This window comes from Engystomops pustulosus, chromosome 7 (assembly GCF_040894005.1).
Source record: "Engystomops pustulosus chromosome 7, aEngPut4.maternal, whole genome shotgun sequence".
In the NCBI taxonomy this organism is placed as follows: Eukaryota; Metazoa; Chordata; class Amphibia; order Anura; family Leptodactylidae; genus Engystomops; species Engystomops pustulosus.
In genome coordinates, this window is record NC_092417.1 from 138891234 (window position 1) to 138914423 (window position 23190).

Genomic DNA, 23190 nt, shown 5'->3' on the forward strand with positions numbered 1-23190 from the left:
GGTTACATTGCAAAACCCTATGATTTGGACGCTATGATTTTTTTCCTTCCCGGCAGGAAACCCATATAAGCTACCATCGTGTGATCTCTGTTGTTTTGGACAGCAGTACTCACCCTGTTTCCAACATCATACGCAATTTGATTAAGTTCATCGTGTTGCCAAGGCTTGTCATGGAACTAATGCCTCCCCGTGCCCACAGACTGTAAGGTTCCATGGTGTAACGGTTAGCACTCTGGACTTTGAATCCAGCGATCCGAGTTCAAATCTCGGTGGAACCTTTAAGAAATTCCTTCAGCCAAAGATTGTTTTCATGACTTTTGGGGCAGAGATTGAGTTAAAAATCAAGACCTTTATTTCATGACCCCAAACATGCTGATAAAAGGTTCAAAAGGGACACTCTTCTGCACGTCTATGGTTTTCCCAATGAAACCATCAGTTTACTTCTTAGTGCAGCCAGAAGACTCCCATTCAAACAGAGTGCTTGGGGAACAATCAACCCTGATCTAGGATGTTAAGCTGTGTGGCAAAGGGAATGAAACCCATGCATCTGGTTTCCTGCATGTAGTAGTCGTGGCCGAGTGGTTAAGGCGATGGACTTGAAATCCATTGGGGTCTCCCCGCGCAGGTTCAAATCCTGCCGACTACGTCTAAGTTTTCTGTCCTTAGAGCATAGCATTGCTAGACTAAATCTTTCTCTTTGAACCCCTCTGTCCAGCGTGCAAGTTTCCAGAGATGAGAAAGTACAATCCCTTTTGCAAAAAGCTATGAAGTAGCTTTTGACTTGCAAAATGTGTAGCGCCTTCCGAATGATAAGCTTTAAATGTCTGCCTGTATATAGCTTTAGGGGTCTTTTTTAATTTCTACCCCATTACCAGGCAAAGGATACAGTAATGTGATTATAAGACAGATTCGGAGATGATTTTAAGACAACCCTTGTCGTATGACCACAGCACCTTTAGAAAGCCTATAGAACAAGATTTTTACAAAATTGGTCGTCCTAGTGAAAAATAAGCTTTTCCAAATGTTAATTGTTTGAAATTGAAACATGTTTTCTGATTTCATGTCCTTAAACATTTCATCATTTTGTGTGGCTTTTGTTCCCCTTCTTTCTTGACAGGAAGCTACTGTGAACACATAAGACAATTTCCTTCACCCCTTGCAATTGAAGAAGACAGTTACCTCCCACCACTTTCATATTGTTCTCCAACTGGGCCATAAACTTTTCTGGCAACTTTGCTTTTGCCGCCAACTCAGAGGTTTAAGGTTCCAAAAGCTGGGGGTGGTATTCTAAAAGTTTTGCGAAATATTGAGAGGTAACTCAGGAGCAGTTTGAAAGATCTAGAAGTTGATTGTCCAATGACACAGAAGGGCTGGGATGAACATGTCCTGTGAAAAATGGACATACTAAAGAAGAGTCATGTCAAATGTTGACATTTTTGATAACATTATATTAGAAAAGCGGTTACATTGCAAAACCCTATGATTTGGACGCTATGATTTTTTTCCTTCCCGGCAGGAAACCCATATAAGCTACCATCGTGTGATCTCTGTTGTTTTGGACAGCAGTACTCACCCTGTTTCCAACATCATACGCAATTTGATCAAGGTCATCGCGTTGCCAAGGCTTGTCATGGAACTAATGTCTCCCCGTGCCCACAAACTGTAAGGTTCCATGGTGTAACGGTTAGCGCTCTGGACTTTGAATCCAGCGATCCGAGTTCAAATCTCGGTGGAACCTTTAAGAAATTCCTTCAGCCAAAGATTGTTTTCATGACTTTTGGGGCAGAGATTGAGTTAAAAATCAAGACCTTTATTTCATGACCCCAAACATGCTGATAAAAGGTTCAAAAGGGACACTCTTCTGCACGTCTATGGTTTTCCCAATGAAACCATCAGTTTACTTCTTAGTGCAGCCAGAAGACTCCCATTCAAACAGAGTGCTTGGGGAACAATCAACCCTGATCTAGGATGTTAAGCTGTGTAGCAAAGGGAATGAAACCCATGCATCTGGCTTCCTGCATGTAGTAGTCGTGGCCGAGTGGTTAAGGCGATGGACTTGAAATCCATTGGGGTCTCCCCGCGCATGTTCAAATCCTGCCGACTACGTCTAAGTTTTCTGTCCTTAGAGCATAGCATTGCTAGACTAAATCTTTCTCTTTGAACCCCTCTGTCCAGCGTGCAAGTTTCCAGAGATGAGAAAGTACAATCCCTTTTGCAAAAAGCTATGAAGTAGCTTTTGACTTGCAAAATGTGTAGCGCCTTCCGAATGATAAGCTTTAAATGTCTGCCTGTATATAGCTTTAGGGGTCTTTTTTAATTTCTACCCCATTACCAGGCAAAGGATACAGTAATGTGATTATAAGACAGATTCGGAGATGATTTTAAGACAACCCTTGTCGTATGACCACAGCACCTTTAGAAAGCCTATAGAACAAGATTTTTACAAAATTGGTCGTCCTAGTGAAAAATAAGCTTTTCCAAATGTTAATTGTTTGAAATTGAAACATGTTTTCTGATTTCATGTCCTTAAACATTTCATCATTTTGTGTGGCTTTTGTTCCCCTTCTTTCTTGACAGGAAGCTACTGTGAACACATAAGACAATTCCCTTCACCCCTTGCAATTGAAGAAGACAGTTACCTCCCACCACTTTCATATTGTTCTCCAACTGGGCCATAAACTTTTCTGGCAAATATGCTTTTGCCTGCCATCTCAGAGGTTTAAGGTTCCAAAAGCTGGGGGTGGTATTCTAAAAGTTTAGCGAAATATTGAGAGGTAACTCAGGAGCAGTTTGAAAGATCTAGAAGTTGATTGTCCAATGACACAGAAGGGCTGGGATGAACATGTCCTGTGAAAAATGGACATACTAAAGAAGAGTCATGTCAAATGTTGACATTTTTGATAACATTATATTAGAAAAGCGGTTACATTGCAAAACCCTATGATTTGGACGCTATGATTTTTTTCCTTCCCGGCAGGAAACCCATATAAGCTACCATCGTGTGATCTCTGTTGTTTTGGACAGCAGTACTCACCCTGTTTCCAACATCATACGCAATTTGATTAAGTTCATCGCGTTGCCAAGGCTTGTCATGGAACTAATGCCTCCCCGTGCCCACAGACTGTAAGGTTCCATGGTGTAACGGTTAGCACTCTGGACTTTGAATCCAGCGATCCGAGTTCAAATCTCGGTGGAACCTTTAAGAAATTCCTTCAGCCAAAGATTGTTTTCATGACTTTTGGGGCAGAGATTGAGTTAAAAATCAAGACCTTTATTTCATGACCCCAAACATGCTGATAAAAGGTTCAAAAGGGACACTCTTCTGCACGTCTATGGTTTTCCCAATGAAACCATCAGTTTACTTCTTAGTGCAGCCAGAAGACTCCCATTCAAACAGAGTGCTTGGGGAACAATCAACCCTGATCTAGGATGTTAAGCTGTGTAGCAAAGGGAATGAAACCCATGCATCTGGATTCCTGCATGTAGTAGTCGTGGCCGAGTGGTTAAGGCGATGGACTTGAAATCCATTGGGGGTCTCCCCGCGCAGGTTCAAATCCTGCCGACTACGTCTAAGTTTTCTGTCCTTAGAGCATAGCATTGCTAGACTAAATCTTTCTCTTTGAACCCCTCTGTCCAGCGTGCAAGTTTCCAGAGATGAGAAAGTACAATCCCTTTTGCTAAAAGCTATGAAGTAGCTTTTGACTTGCAAAATGTGTAGCGCCTTCCGAATGATAAGCTTTAAATGTCTGCCTGTATATAGCTTTAGGGGTCTTTTTTAATTTCTACCCCATTACCAGGCAAAGGATACAGTAATGTGATTATAAGACAGATTCGGAGATGATTTTAAGACAACCCTTGTCGTATGACCACAGCACCTTTAGAAAGCCTATAGAACAAGATTTTTACAAAATTGGTCGTCCTAGTGAAAAATAAGCTTTTCCAAATGTTAACTGTTTGAAATTGAAACATGTTTTCTGATTTCATGTCCTTAAACATTTCATCATTTTGTGTGGCTTTTGTTCCCCTTCTTTCTTGACAGGAAGCTACTGTGAACACATAAGACAATTTCCTTCACCCCTTGCAATTGAAGAAGACAGTTACCTCCCACCACTTTCATATTGTTCTCCAACTGGGCCATAAACTTTTCTGGCAACTATGCTTTTGCCGCCAACTCAGAGGTTTAAGGTTCCAAAAGCTGGGGGTGGTATTCTAAAAGTTTAGCGAAATATTGAGAGGTAACTCAGGAGCAGTTTGAAAGATCTAGAAGTTGATTGTCCAATGACACAGAAGGGCTGGGATGAACATGTCCTGTGAAAAATGGACATACTAAAGAAGAGTCATGTCAAATGTTGACATTTTTGATAACATTATATTAGAAAAGCGGTTACATTGCAAAACCCTATGATTTGGACGCTATGATTTTTTTCCTTCCCGGCAGGAAACCCATATAAGCTACCATCGTGTGATCTCTGTTGTTTTGGACAGCAGTACTCACCCTGTTTCCAACATCATACGCAATTTGATCAAGGTCATCGCGTTGCCAAGGCTTGTCATGGAACTAATGCCTCCCCGTGCCCACAGACTGTAAGGTTCCATGGTGTAACGGTTAGCACTCTGGACTTTGAATCCAGCGATCTGAGTTCAAATCTTGGTGGAACCATTAAAAAATTCCTTCAGCCAAAGATTATTTTCATGACCTTTGGGGCAGAGATTGAGTTAAAAATCAAGACCTTTATTTCATGACCCCAAACATGCTGATAAAAGGTTCAAAAGGGACACTCTTCTGCACGTCTATGGTTTTCCCAATGAAACCATCAGTTTACTTCTTAGTGCAGCCAGAAGACTCCCATTCAAACAGAGTGCTTGGGGAACAATCAACCCTGATCTAGGATGTTAAGCTGTGTAGCAAAGGGAATGAAACCCATGCATCTGGCTTCCTGCATGTAGTAGTCGTGGCCGAGTGGTTAAGGCGATGGACTTGAAATCCATTGGGGTCTCCCCGCGCAGGTTCAAATCCTGCCGACTACGTCTAAGTTTTCTGTCCTTAGAGCATAGCATCGCTAGACTAAATCTTTCTCTTTGAGCCCCTCTGTCCAGCATGCAAGTTTCCAGAGATGAGAAAGTACAATCCCTTTTGCAAAAAGCTATGAAGTAGCTTTTGACTTGCAAAATGTGTAGCGCCTTCCGAATGATAAGCTTTAAATGTCTGCCTGTATATAGCTTTAGGGGTCTTTTTTAATTTCTACCCCATTACCAGGCAAAGGATACAGTAATGTGATTATAAGACAGATTCGGAGATGATTTTAAGACAACCCTTGTCGTATGACCACAGCACCTTTAGAAAGCCTATAGAACAAGATTTTTACAAAATTGGTCGTCCTAGTGAAAAATAAGCTTTTCCAAATGTTAATTGTTTGAAATTGAAACATGTTTTCTGATTTCATGTCCTTAAACATTTCATCATTTTGTGTGGCTTTTGTTCCCCTTCTTTCTTGACAGGAAGCTACTGTGAACACATAAGACAATTCCCTTCACCCCTTGCAATTTAAGAAGACAGTTACCTCCCACCACTTTCATATTGTTCTCCAACTGGGCCATAAACTTTTCTGCCAACTATGCTTTTGCCTGCCATCTCAGAGGTTTAAGGTTCCAAAAGCTGGGGGTGGTTTTCTAAAAGTTTAGCGAAATATTGAGAGGTAACTCAGGAGCAGTTTGAAAGATCTAGAAGTTGATTGTCCAATGACACAGAAGGGCTGGGATGAACATGTCCTGTGAAAAATGGACATACTAAAGAAGAGTCATGTCAAATGTTGACATTTTTGATAACATTATATTAGAAAAGCGGTTACATTGCAAAACCCTATGATTTGGACGCTATGATTTTTTTCCTTCCCGGCAGGAAACCCATATAAGCTACCATCGTGTGATCTCTGTTGTTTTGGACAGCAGTACTCACCCTGTTTCCAACATCATACGCAATTTGATCAAGGTCATCGCGTTGCCAAGGCTTGTCATGGAACTAATGCCTCCCCGTGCCCACAGACTGTAAGGTTCAATGGTGTAACGGTTAGCACTCTGGACTTTGAATCCAGCGATCTGAGTTCAAATCTCGGTGGAACCTTTAAGAAATTCCTTCAGCCAAAGATTGTTTTCATGACTTTTGGGGCAGAGATTGAGTTAAAAATCAAGACCTTTATTTCATGACCCCAAACATGCTGATAAAAGGTTCAAAAGGGACACTCTTCTGCACGTCTATGGTTTTCCCAATGAAACCATCAGTTTACTTCTTAGTGCAGCCAGAAGACTCCCATTCAAACAGAGTGCTTGGGGAACAATCAACCCTGATCTAGGATGTTAAGCTGTGTAGCAAAGGGAATGAAACCCATGCATCTGGCTTCCCGCATGTAGTAGTCGTGGCCGAGTGGTTAAGGCGATGGACTTGAAATCCATTGGGGTCTCCCCGCGCAGGTTCAAATCCTGCCGACTACGTCTAAGTTTTCTGTCCTTAGAGCATAGCATTGCTAGACTAAATCTTTCTCTTTGAACCCCTCTGTCCAGCGTGCAAGTTTCCAGAGATGAGAAAGTACAATCCCTTTTGCAAAAAGCTATGAAGTAGCTTTTGACTTGCAAAATGTGTAGCGCCTTCCGAATGATAAGCTTTAAATGTCTGCCTGTATATAGCTTTAGGGGTCTTTTTTAATTTCTACCCCATTACCAGGCAAAGGATACAGTAATGTGATTATAAGACAGATTCGGAGATGATTTTAAGACAACCCTTGTCGTATGACCACAGCACCTTTAGAAAGCCTATAGAACAAGATTTTTACAAAATTGGTCGTCCTAGTGAAAAATAAGCTTTTCCAAATGTTAATTGTTTGAAATTGAAACATGTTTTCTGATTTCATGTCCTTAAACATTTCATCATTTTGTGTGGCTTTTGTTCCCCTTCTTTCTTGACAGGAAGGTACTGTATACACATAAGACAATTCCCTTCACCCCTTGCAATTTAAGAAGACAGTTACCTCCCACCACTTTCATATTGTTCTCCAACTGGGCCATAAACTTTTCTGGCAACTATGCTTTTGCCTGCCATCTCAGAGGTTTAAGGTTCCAAAAGCTGGGGGTGGTATTCTAAAAGTTTAGCGAAATATTGAGAGGTAACTCAGGAGCAGTTTGAAAGATCTAGAAGTTGATTGTCCAATGACACAGAAGGGCTGGGATGAACATGTCCTGTGAAAAATGGACATACTAAAGAAGAGTTATGTCAAATGTCGACATTTTTGATAACATTATATTAGAAAAGCGGTTACATTGCAAAACCCTATGATTTGGACGCTATGATTTTTTTCCTTCCCGGCAGGAAACCCATATAAGCTACCATCGTGTGATCTCTGTTGTTTTGGACAGCAGTACTCACCCTGTTTCCAACATCATACGCAATTTGATCAAGGTCATCGCGTTGCCAAGGCTTGTCATGGAACTAATGCCTCCCCGTGCCCACAAACTGTAAGGTTCCATGGTGTAACGGTTAGCACTCTGGACTTTGAATCCAGCGATCCGAGTTCAAATCTCGGTGGAACTTTTAAGAAATTCCTTCAGCCAAAGATTGTTTTCATGACTTTTGGGGCAGAGATTGAGTTAAAAATCAAGACCTTTATTTCATGACCCCAAACATGCTGATAAAAGGTTCAAAAGGGACACTCTTCTGCACGTCTATGGTTTTCCCAATGAAACCATCAGTTTACTTCTTAGTGCAGCCAGAAGACTCCCATTCAAACAGAGTGCTTGGGGAACAATCAACCCTGATCTAGGATGTTAAGCTGTGTAGCAAAGGGAATGAAACCCATGCATCTGGCTTCCTGCATGTAGTAGTCATGGCCGAGTGGTTAAGGCGATGGACTTGAAATCCATTGGAGTCTCCCCGCGCAGGTTCAAATCCTGCCGACTACGTCTAAGTTTTCTGTCCTTAGAGCATAGCATTGCTAGACTAAATCTTTCTCTTTGAACCCCTCTGTCCAGCGTGCAAGTTTCCAGAGATGAGAAAGTACAATCCCTTTTGCAAAAAGCTATGAAGTAGCTTTTGACTTGCAAAATGTGTAGCGCCTTCCGAATGATAAGCTTTAAATGTCTGCCTGTATATAGCTTTAGGGGTCTTTTTTAATTTCTACCCCATTACCAGGCAAAGGATACAGTAATGTGATTATAAGACAGATTCAGAGATGATTTTAAGACAACCCTTGTCGTATGACCACAGCACCTTTAGAAAGCCTATAGAACAAGATTTTTACAAAATTGGTCGTCCTAGTGAAAAATAAGCTTTTCCAAATGTTAATTGTTTGAAATTGAAACATGTTTTCTGATTTCATGTCCTTAAACATTTCATCATTTTGTGTGGCTTTTGTTCCCCTTCTTTCTTGACAGGAAGCTACTGTGAACACATAAGACAATTCCCTTCACCCCTTGCAATTTAAGAAGACAGTTACCTCCCACCACTTTCATATTGTTCTCCAACTGGGCCATAAACTTTTCTGCCAACTATGCTTTTGCCTGCCATCTCAGAGGTTTAAGGTTCCAAAAGCTGGGGGTGGTATTCTAAAAGTTTAGCGAAATATTGAGAGGTAACTCAGGAGCAGTTTGAAAGATCTAGAAGTTGATTGTCCAATGACACAGAAGGGCTGGGATGAACATGTCCTGTGAAAAATGGACATACTAAAGAAGAGTCATGTCAAATGTTGACATTTTTGATAACATTATATTAGAAAAGCGGTTACATTGCAAAACCCTATGATTTGGACGCTATGATTTTTTTCCTTCCCGGCAGGAAACCCATATAAGCTACCATCGTGTGATCTCTGTTGTTTTGGACAGCAGTACTCACCCTGTTTCCAACATCATACGCAATTTGATCAAGGTCATTGCGTTGCCAAGGCTTGTCATGGAACTAATGCCTCCCCATGCCCACAGACTGTAAGGTTCCATGGTGTAACGGTTAGCACTCTGGACTTTGAATCCAGCCATCCGAGTTCAAATCTCGGTGGAACCTTTAAGAAATTCCTTCAGCCAAAGATTGTTTTCATGACTTTTGGGGCAGAGATTGAGTTAAAAATCAAGACCTTTATTTCATGACCCCAAACATGCTGATAAAAGGTTCAAAAGGGACACTCTTCTGCACGTCTATGGTTTTCCCAATGAAACCATCAGTTTACTTCTTAGTGCAGCCAGAAGACTCCCATTCAAACAGAGTGCTTGGGGAACAATCAACCCTGATCTAGGATGTTAAGCTATGTAGCAAAGGGAATGAAACCCATGCATCTGGCTTCCTGCATGTAGTAGTCGTGGCCGAGTGGTTAAGGCGATGGACTTGAAATCCATTGGGGTCTCCCCGTGCAGGTTCAAATCCTGCCGACTACGTCTAAGTTTTCTGTCCTTAGAGCATAGCATTGCTAGACTAAATCTTTCTCTTTGAACCCCTCTGTCCAGCGTGCAAGTTTCCAGAGATGAGAAAGTACAATCCCTTTTGCAAAAAGCTATGAAGTAGCTTTTGACTTGCAAAATGTGTAGCGCCTTCCGAATGATAAGCTTTAAATGTCTGCCTGTATATAGCTTTAGGGGTCTTTTTTAATTTCTACCCCATTACCAGGCAAAGGATACAGTAATGTGATTATAAGACAGATTCGGAGATGATTTTAAGACAACCCTTGTCGTATGACCACAGCACCTTTAGAAAGCCTATAGAACAAGATTTTTACAAAATTGGTCATCCTAGTGAAAAATAAGCTTTTCCAAATGTTAATTGTTTGAAATTGAAACATGTTTTCTGATTTCATGTCCTTAAACATTTCATCATTTTGTGTGGCTTTTGTTCCCCTTCTTTCTTGACAGGAAGCTACTGTGAACACATAAGACAATTCCCTTCACCCCTTGCAATTGAAGAAGACAGTTACCTCCCACCACTTTCATATTGTTCTCCAACTGGGCCATAAACTTTTCTGGCAACTATGCTTTTGCCTGCCATCTCAGAGGTTTAAGGTTCCAAAAGCTGGGGGTGGTATTCTAAAAGTTTAGCGAAATATTGAGAGGTAACTCAGGAGCAGTTTGAAAGATCTAGAAGTTGATTGTCCAATGACACAGAAGGGCTGGGATGAACATGTCCTGTGAAAAATGGACATACTAAAGAAGAGTTATGTCAAATGTCGACATTTTTGATAACATTATATTAGAAAAGCGGTTACATTGCAAAACCCTATGATTTGGACGCTATGATTTTTTTCCTTCCCGGCAGGAAACCCATATAAGCTACCATCGTGTGATCTCTGTTGTTTTGGACAGCAGTACTCACCCTGTTTCCAACATCATACGCAATTTGATCAAGGTCATCGCGTTGCCAAGGCTTGTCATGGAACTAATGCCTCCCCGTGCCCACAAACTGTAAGGTTCAATGGTTTAACGGTTATCACTCTGGACTTTGAATCCAGCGATCCGAGTTCAAATCTCGGTGGAACTTTTAAGAAATTCCTTCAGCCAAAGATTGTTTTCATGACTTTTGGGGCAGAGATTGAGTTCAAAATCAAGACCTTTATTTCATGACCCCAAACATGCTGATAAAAGGTTCAAAAGGGACACTCTTCTGCACGTCTATGGTTTTCCCAATGAAACCATCAGTTTACTTCTTAGTGCAGCCAGAAGACTCCCATTCAAACAGAGTGCTTGGGGAACAATCAACCCTGATCTAGGATGTTAAGCTGTGTAGCAAAGGGAATGAAACCCATGCATCTGGCTTCCTGCATGTAGTAGTCGTGGCCGAGTGGTTAAGGCGATGGACTTGAAATCCATTGGGGTCTCCCCGCGCAGGTTCAAATCCTGCCGACTACGTCTAAGTTTTCTGTCCTTAGAGCATAGCATTGCTAGACTAAATCTTTCTCTTTGAACCCCTCTGTCCAGCGTGCAAGTTTCCAGAGATGAGAAAGTACAATCCCTTTTGCAAAAAGCTATGAAGTAGCTTTTGACTTGCAAAATGTGTAGCGCCTTCCGAATGATAAGCTTTAAATGTCTGCCTGTATATAGCTTTAGGGGTCTTTTTCAATTTCTACCCCATTACCAGGCAAAGGATACAGTAATGTGATTATAAGACAGATTCGGAGATGATTTTAAGACAACCCTTGTCGTATGACCACAGCACCTTTAGAAAGCCTATAGAACAAGATTTTTACAAAATTGGTCATCCTAGTGAAAAATAAGCTTTTCCAAATGTTAATTGTTTGAAATTGAAACATGTTTTCTGATTTCATGTCCTTAAACATTTCATCATTTTGTGTGGCTTTTGTTCCCCTTCTTTCTTGACAGGAAGCTACTGTGAACACATAAGACAATTCCCTTCACCCCTTGCAATTGAAGAAGACAGTTACCTCCCACCACTTTCATATTGTTCTCCAACTGGGCCATAAACTTTTCTGGCAACTATGCTTTTGCCTGCCATCTCAGAGGTTTAAGGTTCCAAAAGCTGGGGGTGGTATTCTAAAAGTTTAGCGAAATATTGAGAGGTAACTCAGGAGCAGTTTGAAAGATCTAGAAGTTGATTGTCCAATGACACAGAAGGGCTGGGATGAACATGTCCTGTGAAAAATGGACATACTAAAGAAGAGTCATATCAAATGTTGACATTTTTGATAACATTATATTAGAAAAGCGGTTACATTGCAAAACCCTTTGATTTGGACGCTATGATTTTTTTCCTTCCCGGCAGGAAACCCATATAAGCTACCATCGTGTGATCTCTGTTGTTTTGGACAGCAGTACTCACCCTGTTTCCAACATCATACGCAATTTGATCAAGGTCATCGCGTTGCCAAGGCTTGTCATGGAACTAATGCCTCCCCGTGCCCACAGACTGTAAGGTTCCATGGTGTAACGGTTAGCACTCTGGACTTTGAATCCAGCGATCCGAGTTCAAATCTCGGTGGAACCTTTAAGAAATTCCTTCAGCCAAAGATTGTTTTCATGACTTTTGGGGCAGAGATTGAGTTAAAAATCAAGACCTTTATTTCATGACCCCAAACATGCTGATAAAAGGTTCAAAAGGGACACTCTTCTGCACGTCTATGGTTTTCCCAATGAAACCATCAGTTTACTTCTTAGTGCAGCCAGAAGACTCCCATTCAAACAGAGTGCTTGGGGAACAATCAACCCTGATCTAGGATGTTAAGCTGTGTAGCAAAGGGAATGAAACCCATGCATCTGGCTTCCTGCATGTAGTAGTCGTGGCTGAGTGGTTAAGGCGATGGACTTGAAATCCATTGGGGTCTCCCCGCGCAGGTTCAAATCCTGCCGACTACGTCTAAGTTTTCTGTCCTTAGAGCATAGCATTGCTAGACTAAATCTTTCTCTTTGAACCCCTCTGTCCAGCGTGCAAGTTTCCAGAGATGAGAAAGTACAATCCCTTTTGCAAAAAGCTATGAAGTAGCTTTTGACTTGCAAAATGTGTAGCGCCTTCCGAATGATAAGCTTTAAATGTCTGCCTGTATATAGCTTTAGGGGTCTTTTTTAATTTCTACCCCATTACCAGGCAAAGGATACAGTAATGTGATTATAAGACAGATTCGGAGATGATTTTAAGACAACCCTTGTCGTATGACCACAGCACCTTTAGAAAGCCTATAGAACAAGATTTTTACAAAATTGGTCATCCTAGTGAAAAATAAGCTTTTCCAAATGTTAATTGTTTGAAATTGAAACATGTTTTCTGATTTCATGTCCTTAAACATTTCATCATTTTGTGTGGCTTTTGTTCCCCTTCTTTCTTGACAGGAAGGTACTGTATACACATAAGACAATTCCCTTCACCCCTTGCAATTGAAGAAGACAGTTACCTCCCACCACTTTCATATTGTTCTCCAACTGGGCCATAAACTTTTCTGGCAACTATGCTTTTGCCTGCCATCTCAGAGGTTTAAGGTTCCAAAAGCTGGGGGTGGTATTCTAAAAGTTTAGCGAAATATTGAGAGGTAACTCAGGAGCAGTTTGAAAGATCTAGAAGTTGATTGTCCAATGACACAGAAGGGCTGGGATGAACATGTCCTGTGAAAAATGGACATACTAAAGAAGAGTTATGTCAAATGTCGACATTTTTGATAACATTATATTAGAAAAGCGGTTACATTGCAAAACCCTATGATTTGGACGCTATGATTTTTTTCCTTCCCGGCAGGAAACCCATATAAGCTACCATCGTGTGATCTCTGTTGTTTTGGACAGCAGTACTCACCCTGTTTCCAACATCATACGCAATTTGATCAAGGTCATCGCGTTGTGAAGGCTTGTCATGGAACTAATGCCTCCCCGTGCCCACAAACTGTAAGGTTCCATGGTGTAACGGTTAGCACTCTGCACTTTGAATCCAGCGATCCGAGTTCAAATCTCGGTGGAACTTTTAAGAAATTCCTTCAGCCAAAGATTGTTTTCATGACTTTTGGGGCATAGATTGAGTTCAAAATCAAGACCTTTATTTCATGACCCCAAACATGCTGATAAAAGGTTCAAAAGGGACACTCTTCTGCACGTCTATGGTTTTCCCAATGAAACCATCAGTTTACTTCTTAGTGCAGCCAGAAGACTCCCATTCAAACAGAGTGCTTGGGGAACAATCAACCCTGATCTAGGATGTTAAGCTGTGTAGCAAAGGGAATGAAACCCATGCATCTGAATTCCTGCATGTAGTAGTCGTGGCCGAGTGGTTAAGGCGATGGACTTGAAATCCATTGGGGTCTCCCCGCGCAGGTTCAAATCCTGCCGACTACGTCTAAGTTTTCTGTCCTTAGAGCATAGCATTGCTAGACTAAATCTTTCTCTTTGAGCCCCTCTGTCCAGCGTGCAAGTTTCCAGAGATGAGAAAGTACAATCCCTTTTGCAAAAAGCTATGAAGTAGCTTTTGACTTGCAAAATGTGTAGCGCCTTCCGAATGATAAGCTTAAAATGTCTGCCTGTATATAGCTTTAGGGGTCTTTTTTAATTTCTACCCCATTACCAGGCAAAGGATACAGTAATGTGATTATAAGACAGATTCGGAGATGATTTTAAGACAACCCTTGTCGTATGACCACAGCACCTTTAGAAAGCCTATAGAACAAGATTTTTACAAAATTGGTCGTCCTAGTGAAAAATAAGCTTTTCCAAATGTTAATTGTTTGAAATTGAAACATGTTTTCTGATTTCATGTCCTTAAACATTTCATCATTTTGTGTGGCTTTTGTTCCCCTTCTTTCTTGACAGGAAGCTACTGTGAACACATAAGACAATTCCCTTCACCCCTTGCAATTGAAGAAGACAGTTACCTCCCACCACTTTCATATTGTTCTCCAACTGGGCCATAAACTTTTCTGGCAACTATGCTTTTGCCTGCCATCTCAGAGGTTTAAGGTTCCAAAAGCTGGGGGTGGTATTCTAAAAGTTTAGCGAAATATTGAGAGGTAACTCAGGAGCAGTTTGAAAGATCTAGAAGTTGATTGTCCAATGACACAGAAGGGCTGGGATGAACATGTCCTGTGAAAAATGGACATACTAAAGAAGAGTCATATCAAATGTTGACATTTTTGATAACATTATATTAGAAAAGCGGTTACATTGCAAAACCCTATGATTTGGACGCTATGATTTTTTTCCTTCCCGGCAGGAAACCCATATAAGCTACCATCGTGTGATCTCTGTTGTTTTGGACAGCAGTACTCACCCTGTTTCCAACATCATACGCAATTTGATCAAGGTCATCGCGTTGCCAAGGCTTGTCATGGAACTAATGCCTCCCCGTGCCCACACACTGTAAGGTTCCATGGTGTAACGGTTAGCACTCTGGACTTTGAATCCAGCGATCTGAGTTCAAATCTCGGTGGAACCTTTAAGAAATTCCTTCAGCCAAAGATTGTTTTCATGACTTTTGGGGCAGAGATTGAGTTAAAAATCAAGACCTTTATTTCATGACCCCAAACATGCTGATAAAAGGTTCAAAAGGGACACTCTTCTGCACGTCTATGGTTTTCCCAATGAAACCATCAGTTTACTTCTTAGTGCAGCCAGAAGACTCCCATTCAAACAGAGTGCTTGGGGAACAATCAACCCTGATCTAGGATGTTAAGCTGTGTAGCAAAGGGAATGAAACCCATGCATCTGGCTTCCTGCATGTAGTAGTCGTGGCCGAGTGGTTAAGGCGATGGACTTGAAATCCATTGGGGTCTCCCCGCGCAGGTTCAAATCCTGCCGACTACATCTAAGTTTTCTGTCCTTAGAGCATAGCATTGCTAGACTAAATCTTTCTCTTTGAACCCCTCTGTCCAGCGTGCAAGTTTCCAGAGATGAGAAAGTACAATCCCTTTTGCAAAAAGCTATGAAGTAGCTTTTGACTTGCAAAATGTGTAGCGCCTTCCGAATGATAAGCTTTAAATGTCTGCCTGTATATAGCTTTAGGGGTCTTTTTTAATTTCTACCCCATTACCAGGCAAAGGATACAGTAATGTGATTATAAGACAGATTCGGAGATGATTTTAAGACAACCCTTGTCGTATGACCACAGCACCTTTAGAAAGCCTATAGAACAAGATTTTTACAAAATTGGTCATCCTAGTGAAAAATAAGCTTTTCCAAATGTTAATTGTTTGAAATTGAAACATGTTTTCTGATTTCATGTCCTTAAACATTTCATCATTTTGTGTGGCTTTTGTTCCCCTTCTTTCTTGACAGGAAGCTACTGTGAACACATAAGACAATTCCCTTCACCCCTTGCAATTGAAGAAGACAGTTACCTCCCACCACTTTCATATTGTTCTCCAACTGGGCCATAAACTTTTCTGGCAACTATGCTTTTGCCTGCCATCTCAGAGGTTTAAGGTTCCAAAAGCTGGGGGTGGTATTTAGAGATGAGCGAACATGCTCGTCTGAGCTTGATGCTCGGTCGAGCATTAGGGTACTCGAAACTGCTCGTTACTCGGACGAATACTTCGCCCGCTCGAGAAAATGGCAGCTCCCGCCGTTTTGCTTTTTGGCGGCCAGAAACAGAGCCAATCACAAGCCAGGAGACTCTGCACTCCACCCAGCATGACGTGGTACCCTTACACGTCGATAGCAGTGGTTGGCTGGCCAGATCAGGTGACCCTGGGATAGACTAGCCGCTGGCCGCGCTGCTCGGATCATTCTGTCTCTGGATGCCGCTAGGGAGAGAGCTGCTGCTGGTCAGGGAAAGCGTTAGGGTGTTCTATTAGCTTACTGTTAGGCAGGAGTGATTCTCAAAGAACCCAACAGCCCTTCTTAGGGCTACAATAACGTTCTACTTTTTTTATTTTAATTTGCATCTATTACCATTTTGTGAGGAATTAGCAGGGGGACTTGCTACCGTTGTGTTTAGCTCTTAGTGGCACACATATCCATAGCAAAGACCGAAGTGGGAAAATTCAGTAGGGGTTGGATTTCTATTAGGCACTAACTCAGTGTCATCTCATCTGGCATAGTAGTGTGCTTCCTTTGATACTTGGCTAGAAAATAGCCATAGGAGAATACAAACAGCTTCTTGAAGCCTACAGTAGCGTTCTATATATTTGATTTCTGGTTGATCTGCTGGTGGCTGTAGTTTCTGCAGTGCATGTAGTTGCCAATTCTGAGCAATTTGTAGTGAGACTTGCGACCGCTGTGTTCTGCGCTTAGTGGCGCACATATCCATAGCAAAGGCCGAAGTGGGAAAATTCAGTAGGGGTTGGATTTCTATTAGGCAATAACTCAGTGTCATCTCATCTGGCATAGTAGTGTGCTTCCTTTGATACTTGGCTAGAAAATAGCCATAGGAGAATACAAACAGCTTCTTGAAGCCTACAGTAGCGTTCTATATATTTGATTTCTGGTTGATCTGCTGGTGGCTGTAGTTTCTGCAGTGCATGTACTTGCCAATTCTGAGCAATTTGTAGTGAGACTTGCGACCGCTGTGTTCTGCGCTTAGTGGCGCACATATCCATAGCAAAGGCCGAAGTGGGAAAATTCAGTAGGGGTTGGATTTCTATTAGGCAATAACTCAGTGTCATCTCATCTGGCATAGTAGTGTGCTTCCTTTGATACTTGGCTAGAAAATAGCCATAGGAGAATACAAACAGCTTCTTGAAGCCTACAGTAGCGTTCTATATATTTGATTTCTGGTTGATCTGCTGGTGGCTGTAGTTTCTGCAGTGCATGTACTTGCCAATTCTGAGCAATTTGTAGTGAGACTTGCGACCGCTGTGTTCTGCGCTTAGTGGCGCACATATCCATAGCAAAGGCCGAAGTGGGAAAATTCAGTAGGGGTTGGATTTCTATTAGGCAATAACTCAGTGTCATCTCATCTGGCATAGTAGTGTGCTTCCTTTGATACTTGGCTAGAAAATAGCCATAGGAGAATACAAACAGCTTCTTGAAGCCTACAGTAGCGTTCTATATATTTGATTTCTGGTTGATCTGCTGGTGGCTGTAGTTTCTGCAGTGCATGTACTTGCCAATTCTGAGCAATTTGTAGTGAGACTTGCGACCGCTGTGTTCTGCGCTTAGTGGCGCACAAATCCATAGCAAAGGCCGAAGTGGGAAAATTCAGTAGGGGTTGGATTTCTATTAGGCAATAACTCAGTGTCATCTCATCTGGCATAGTAGTGTGCTTCCTTCGATACTTGGCTAGAAAATAGCCATAGGAGAATACAAACAGCTTCTTGAAGCCTACAGTAGCGTTCTATATATTTGATTTCTGGTTGATCTGCTGGTGGCTGTAGTTTCTGCAGTGCATGTAGTTGCCAATTCTGAGCAATTTGTAGTGAGACTTGCGACCGCTGTGTTCTGCGCTTAGTGGCGCACATATCCATAGCAAAGGCCGAAGTGGCAAAATTCAGTAGGGGTTGGATTTCTATTAGGCAATAACTCAGTGTCATCTCATCTGGCATAGTAGTGTGCTTCCTTTGATACTTGGCTAGAAAATAGCCATAGGAGAATACAAACAGCTTCTTGAAGCCTACAGTAGCGTTCTATATATTTGATTTCTGGTTGATCTGCTGGTGGCTGTAGTTTCTGCAGTGCATGTACTTGCCAATTCTGAGCAATTTGTAGTGAGACTTGCGACCGCTGTGTTCTGCGCTTAGTGGCGCACATATCCATAGCAAAGGCCGAAGTGGCAAAATTCAGTAGGGGTTGGATTTCTATTAGGCAATAACTCAGTGTCATCTCATCTGGCATAGTAGTGTGCTTCCTTTGATACTTGGCTAGAAAATAGCCATAGGAGAATACAAACAGCTTCTTGAAGCCTACAGTAGCGTTCTATATATTTGATTTCTGGTTGATCTGCTGGTGGCTGTAGTTTCTGCAGTGCATGTACTTGCCAATTCTGAGCAATTTGTAGTGAGACTTGCGACCGCTGTGTTCTGCGCTTAGTGGCGCACATATCCATAGCAAAGGCCGAAGTGGGAAAATTCAGTAGGGGTTGGATTTCTATTAGGCAATAACTCAGTGTCATCTCATCTGGCATAGTAGTGTGCTTCCTTTGATACTTGGCTAGAAAATAGCCATAGGAGAATACAAACAGCTTCTTGAAGCCTACAGTAGCGTTCTATATATTTGATTTCTGGTTGATCTGCTGGTGGCTGTAGTTTCTGCAGTGCATGTACTTGCCAATTCTGAGCAATTTGTAGTGAGACTTGCGACCGCTGTGTTCTGCGCTTAGTGGCGCACATATCCATAGCAAAGGCCGAAGTGGGAAAATTCAGTAGGGGTTGGATTTCTATTAGGCAATAACTCAGTGTCATCTCATCTGGCATAGTAGTGTGCTTCCTTTGATACTTGGCTAGAAAATAGCCATAGGAGAATACAAACAGCTTCTTGAAGCCTACAGTAGCGTTCTATATATTTGATTTCTGGTTGATCTGCTGGTGGCTGTAGTTTCTGCAGTGCATGTACTTGCCAATTCTGAGCAATTTGTAGTGAGACTTGCGACCGCTGTGTTCTGCGCTTAGTGGCGCACATATCCATAGCAAAGGCCGAAGTGGGAAAATTCAGTAGGGGTTGGATTTCTATTAGGCAATAACTCAGTGTCATCTCATCTGGCATAGTAGTGTGCTTCCTTTGATACTTGGCTAGAAAATAGCCATAGGAGAATACAAACAGCTTCTTGAAGCCTACAGTAGCGTTCTATATATTTGATTTCTGGTTGATCTGCTGGTGGCTGTAGTTTCTGCAGTGCATGTACTTGCCAATTCTGAGCAATTTGTAGTGAGACTTGCGACCGCTGTGTTCTGCGCTTAGTGGCGCACATATCCATAGCAAAGGCCGAAGTGGGAAAATTCAGTAGGGGTTGGATTTCTATTAGGCAATAACTCAGTGTCATCTCATCTGGCATAGTAGTGTGCTTCCTTTGATACTTGGCTAGAAAATAGCCATAGGAGAATACAAACAGCTTCTTGAAGCCTACAGTAGCGTTCTATATATTTGATTTCTGGTTGATCTGCTGGTGGCTGTAGTTTCTGCAGTGCATGTACTTGCCAATTCTGAGCAATTTGTAGTGAGACTTGCGACCGCTGTGTTCTGCGCTTAGTGGCGCACATATCCATAGCAAAGGCCGAAGTGGCAAAATTCAGTAGGGGTTGGATTTCTATTAGGCACTAACTCAGTGTCATCTCATCTGGCATAGTAGTGTGCTTCCTTTGATACTTGGCTAGAAAATAGCCATAGCAATAGGATAGGATTGTTTGGTTTTAAAAACTCAAAAAAAAACAAAAAACACAAAAAAAAAAAAAAAACACAAAAAAACACAAAAAAAAACAAAAAGAAGTAAAAAAAAAAAAAAAGTTATAACTCTCATTTTAAAAATGTTTAACCCGAGGGCTAGGGGTAGAGGACGAGGGCGGGGACGTGGGCGTCCAACTTCTGCAGGGGTCAGAGGCCGTGGTCCTGGGCGGGGTGAGACACCACCTGCTGATGAGGGAGCAGGGGAACGCCGCAGAGCTACACTCCCTAGGTTCATGTCTGAAGTTACTGGGACTCGTGGTAGAGCACTGTTGAGGCCAGAACAGTGCGAACAGGTGATGTCGTGGATTGCTGACAATGCTTCGAGCAATTTGTCCACCACCAGTCAGTCTTCCACGCAGTCCACCCATGTCACCGAAATCCCCACTCCTCCAGCTCCTGCACCTCAGCCTCCTCCCCCCCAGTCTGCCCCCTCCCAGGAAAATTTGCCATTTGAACCGGCATACTCTGAGGAACTGTTTTCTGGACCCTTCCCACAGTCACAAACCACTTGTCCGGTTGCTGCTGAGCAATTTTCCGATGCCCAGGTTTTCCACCAGTCACAGTCTGTGGGTGATGATGACCTTCTTGACGTAGTGGAAGTGTGTAAAGAGGTGTCCGACGATGAGGAGACACGGTTGTCAGACAGTGGGGAAGTTGTTGTCAGGGCAGGAAGTCCGAGGGGGGAGCAGACTGAGGGATCGGAGGATGATGAGGTGACAGACCCAAGCTGGGTTGAGAGGCCGGGTGAACACAGTGCTTCTGAGACGGAGGAGAGTCCTCGACCTGAACAGGTTGGAAGAGGCAGTGGTGGGGCCAGACGGAGAGGCAGGGCCAGAGCTGGTGCATCAGCGCCACTGTCAACTAGTGAAGCTCCCGTGGTGAGGGCTCTTGCGGCGAGGGCTAGATCTTCAGAAGTGTGGAGGTTCTTTAAGGAAACACCGGATGACCGATGGACTGTGGTGTGCAACATTTGCCAAACCAGGCTCAGCAGGGGTTCCACCACTACTAGCTTAACTACCACCAGTATGCGCAGGCATATGAATGCTAAGCACCCCACTCAGTGGCAACAAGCCCGTTCACCTCCGGCCGTGCACACCACTGCTCCTTCCCCTGTGTCAGCTGCTAGTCAGCCCCCTGCCCAGGACCCTGGCACAAAAACCCCATCGTCGCCTCCACGATCCTCCACAGCATCCACCAGCGTTCAGCTCTACATATCCCAAGACGCTGGAGCGGAAACGCAAATATAGTGCAACCCACCCGCACGCCCAAGCCCTTAATGTGCACATCTCCAGATTGCTTAGCCTGGAGATGCTGCCCTATATGCTAGTAGAGACCGAGGCCTTTCGCAACCTCATGGCGGCGGCCGCCCCTCGGTATTCGGTCCCCAGCCGCCACTACTTTTCCCGATGTGCCGTCCCAGCCCTGCACCAGCACGTGTCAGACAACATCATCCGTGCCCTGACCAACGCCGTTTCTGACAAGGTCCACCTGACCACGGACACGTGGACGAGTGCTGCCGGGCAGGGCCACTATATATCGCTGACGGCACATTGGGTTAACTTGGTGGAGGCTGGGACCGAGTCTGACCCTGGGGCTGCTCATATACTGCCGACGCCGAGGATTGCGGGGCCTACCTCGGTCCAGGTGTTTCAGGCCTACTATGCCTCCTCCTCCTCCCACCCCTCCTCCACCTCCTCCTCCGAACTACCATCCGTGGGCACGGCGCCATCAGTCGGTAGCTCTAGGCACAGCAGCAGTGCCGTCGCTAAGCGACAGCAGGCGGTGCTCAAACTGCTGAGCCTAGGCGACAAAAGGCACACCGCCCAAGAGCTATTACAGGGCATCACGGCGCAGACTGATCTGTGGCTGGCACCGCTGAACCTCAAGCCGGGAATGGTTGCGTGTGACAACGGCCGTAACCTGGTGGCGGCTCTGCAACTCGGCAAACTGACACATGTGCCATGCCTGGCCCATGTGTTAAATCTGATAGTGCAGCGTTTCCTCAAGACATACCCCAATCTGTCTGATTTGCTCACGAAGGTGCGCCGCATCTGTGCGCATTTCAGGAAGTCCAGCCCAGATGCTGCCACTCTCAGGGCAGCGCAGCGCCGCCTCCAACTGCCCGCTCACCGACTGTTGTGCGACGTGCCCACGAGGTGGAATTCAACACTGACCATGTTATCCAGAGTTTACCAGCAGCGCAGAGCGATTGTAGACTGCCAGATGTCAACTTCCACCAGAACTGGTAGTCAGGTCAGTCAGCTTCCTCAAGTCTACAATGAGGAGTGGACGTGGATGTCTGATATCTGTCAGGTGCTGAGTAACTTTGAGGAGTCAACACAGATGGTCAGTGGCGAAGCCGCCATCATCAGCCTCAAAATCCCGCTGCTTGGCCTGTTGAAAAACTCTCTGGTCAGCATGAAGTCAGAAGCTTTGCGCTCGTCACAAGAGACGGGGGAAGAATATTCCCTTGTTGATAGCCAAAGCACCCTGAGGTCTGTTTCTCAGCGCATATCGGAGGAGGTGGAGGTGGAGGAGGATGAGGAGGAAGAGGAGGAGAATGTTGGCGAGACACAAGAGGGGACCATTGTTGAGTCCTTCACTGTTCAGCGTTTATGGGCAGAAGAAGAGGAGTTAGAGGAGGAGGAAATGGACAGTCAGGCCAGTGAGGGGAGTGAATTCTTACGCGTTGGTACTCTGGCGCATATGGCAGATTTCATGCTAGGCTGCCTATCCCGTGACCCTCGCGTTCAAAGAATTTATTCCAGCACCGATTACTGGGTGTTCACTCTCCTGGACCCACGGTACAAGCAAAATCTTTCCACTCTCATCCCTGCAGAGGAAAGGAGTGTGAGAATGCATGAATACCAGCAGGCCCTAGTGCACAAGCTGAAACAGTATTTCCCTTCTGACAGCGCTAGCGGCAGAGTGCGTAGTTCTGCGGGACAAGTAGCGAGGGAGAGTAGGCGAGCAGGCAGCTTGTCCAGCACTGGCAAGGGTACGCTTTACAAGGCTTTTGCCAGCTTTATGTCACCCCAGCAAGACACTGTCACCTGTCCCCAGTCTCGGCAGAGTAGGGCTGATCTTTACAGAAAGATGGTGAGGGAGTACGTAGCTGACCATACCATCGTCCTAAATGATCACACAGCTCCCTACAACTACTGGGTTTCAAAGCTGGACATGTGGCACGAACTGGCGCTGTACGCCTTGGAGGTTCTTGCCTGCCCTGCCGCTAGCGTCTTGTCCGAGCGGGTTTTCAGTGCAGCTGGTGGCATCATCACCGATAAGCGTACACGCCTGTCGACTGACAGCGCTGACAGGCTGACGCTTATTAAAATGAATAAAGGCTGGATTTCTCAGAATTTCCAATCTCCACCAGGTGAAGGAAGCTCAACCTGAATAATTGATCCACTCCTCCTCCTC

At 43.8% G+C, this 23190-nt stretch overlaps 20 non-coding genes across 20 annotated transcripts; all 20 read left to right on the forward strand.

Moving 5' to 3' along the window:
• Positions 1–206: 206 nt before the first annotated feature.
• TRNAQ-UUG (transfer RNA glutamine (anticodon UUG)) lies at positions 207–278 on the forward strand. Its single transcript has one exon. It is a non-coding gene; the product is annotated as a tRNA-Gln (tRNA).
• A 286-nt stretch (positions 279–564) lies between these two features.
• TRNAS-UGA (transfer RNA serine (anticodon UGA)) lies at positions 565–646 on the forward strand. The gene has a single exon. It is a non-coding gene; the product is annotated as a tRNA-Ser (tRNA).
• Positions 647–1666: 1020 nt separating this feature from the next.
• TRNAQ-UUG (transfer RNA glutamine (anticodon UUG)) lies at positions 1667–1738 on the forward strand. Its single transcript has one exon. It is a non-coding gene; the product is annotated as a tRNA-Gln (tRNA).
• A 286-nt stretch (positions 1739–2024) lies between these two features.
• Positions 2025–2106, forward strand: TRNAS-UGA (transfer RNA serine (anticodon UGA)). Its single transcript has one exon. It is a non-coding gene; the product is annotated as a tRNA-Ser (tRNA).
• A 1021-nt stretch (positions 2107–3127) lies between these two features.
• Positions 3128–3199, forward strand: TRNAQ-UUG (transfer RNA glutamine (anticodon UUG)). The gene has a single exon. It is a non-coding gene; the product is annotated as a tRNA-Gln (tRNA).
• Positions 3200–3485: 286 nt separating this feature from the next.
• TRNAS-UGA (transfer RNA serine (anticodon UGA)) lies at positions 3486–3568 on the forward strand. Its single transcript has one exon. It is a non-coding gene; the product is annotated as a tRNA-Ser (tRNA).
• A 1020-nt stretch (positions 3569–4588) lies between these two features.
• On the forward strand, positions 4589–4660 carry TRNAQ-UUG (transfer RNA glutamine (anticodon UUG)). Its single transcript has one exon. It is a non-coding gene; the product is annotated as a tRNA-Gln (tRNA).
• Positions 4661–4946: 286 nt separating this feature from the next.
• Positions 4947–5028, forward strand: TRNAS-UGA (transfer RNA serine (anticodon UGA)). Its single transcript has one exon. It is a non-coding gene; the product is annotated as a tRNA-Ser (tRNA).
• Positions 5029–6049: 1021 nt separating this feature from the next.
• On the forward strand, positions 6050–6121 carry TRNAQ-UUG (transfer RNA glutamine (anticodon UUG)). The gene has a single exon. It is a non-coding gene; the product is annotated as a tRNA-Gln (tRNA).
• A 286-nt stretch (positions 6122–6407) lies between these two features.
• Positions 6408–6489, forward strand: TRNAS-UGA (transfer RNA serine (anticodon UGA)). Its single transcript has one exon. It is a non-coding gene; the product is annotated as a tRNA-Ser (tRNA).
• Positions 6490–7510: 1021 nt separating this feature from the next.
• TRNAQ-UUG (transfer RNA glutamine (anticodon UUG)) lies at positions 7511–7582 on the forward strand. The gene has a single exon. It is a non-coding gene; the product is annotated as a tRNA-Gln (tRNA).
• Positions 7583–7868: 286 nt separating this feature from the next.
• TRNAS-UGA (transfer RNA serine (anticodon UGA)) lies at positions 7869–7950 on the forward strand. Its single transcript has one exon. It is a non-coding gene; the product is annotated as a tRNA-Ser (tRNA).
• A 1021-nt stretch (positions 7951–8971) lies between these two features.
• Positions 8972–9043, forward strand: TRNAQ-UUG (transfer RNA glutamine (anticodon UUG)). Its single transcript has one exon. It is a non-coding gene; the product is annotated as a tRNA-Gln (tRNA).
• Positions 9044–9329: 286 nt separating this feature from the next.
• Positions 9330–9411, forward strand: TRNAS-UGA (transfer RNA serine (anticodon UGA)). The gene has a single exon. It is a non-coding gene; the product is annotated as a tRNA-Ser (tRNA).
• A 1379-nt stretch (positions 9412–10790) lies between these two features.
• On the forward strand, positions 10791–10872 carry TRNAS-UGA (transfer RNA serine (anticodon UGA)). The gene has a single exon. It is a non-coding gene; the product is annotated as a tRNA-Ser (tRNA).
• A 1021-nt stretch (positions 10873–11893) lies between these two features.
• Positions 11894–11965, forward strand: TRNAQ-UUG (transfer RNA glutamine (anticodon UUG)). The gene has a single exon. It is a non-coding gene; the product is annotated as a tRNA-Gln (tRNA).
• Positions 11966–12251: 286 nt separating this feature from the next.
• TRNAS-UGA (transfer RNA serine (anticodon UGA)) lies at positions 12252–12333 on the forward strand. The gene has a single exon. It is a non-coding gene; the product is annotated as a tRNA-Ser (tRNA).
• A 1379-nt stretch (positions 12334–13712) lies between these two features.
• TRNAS-UGA (transfer RNA serine (anticodon UGA)) lies at positions 13713–13794 on the forward strand. Its single transcript has one exon. It is a non-coding gene; the product is annotated as a tRNA-Ser (tRNA).
• Positions 13795–14815: 1021 nt separating this feature from the next.
• TRNAQ-UUG (transfer RNA glutamine (anticodon UUG)) lies at positions 14816–14887 on the forward strand. Its single transcript has one exon. It is a non-coding gene; the product is annotated as a tRNA-Gln (tRNA).
• Positions 14888–15173: 286 nt separating this feature from the next.
• TRNAS-UGA (transfer RNA serine (anticodon UGA)) lies at positions 15174–15255 on the forward strand. Its single transcript has one exon. It is a non-coding gene; the product is annotated as a tRNA-Ser (tRNA).
• The last annotated feature ends 7935 nt before the right edge of the window (positions 15256–23190 follow it).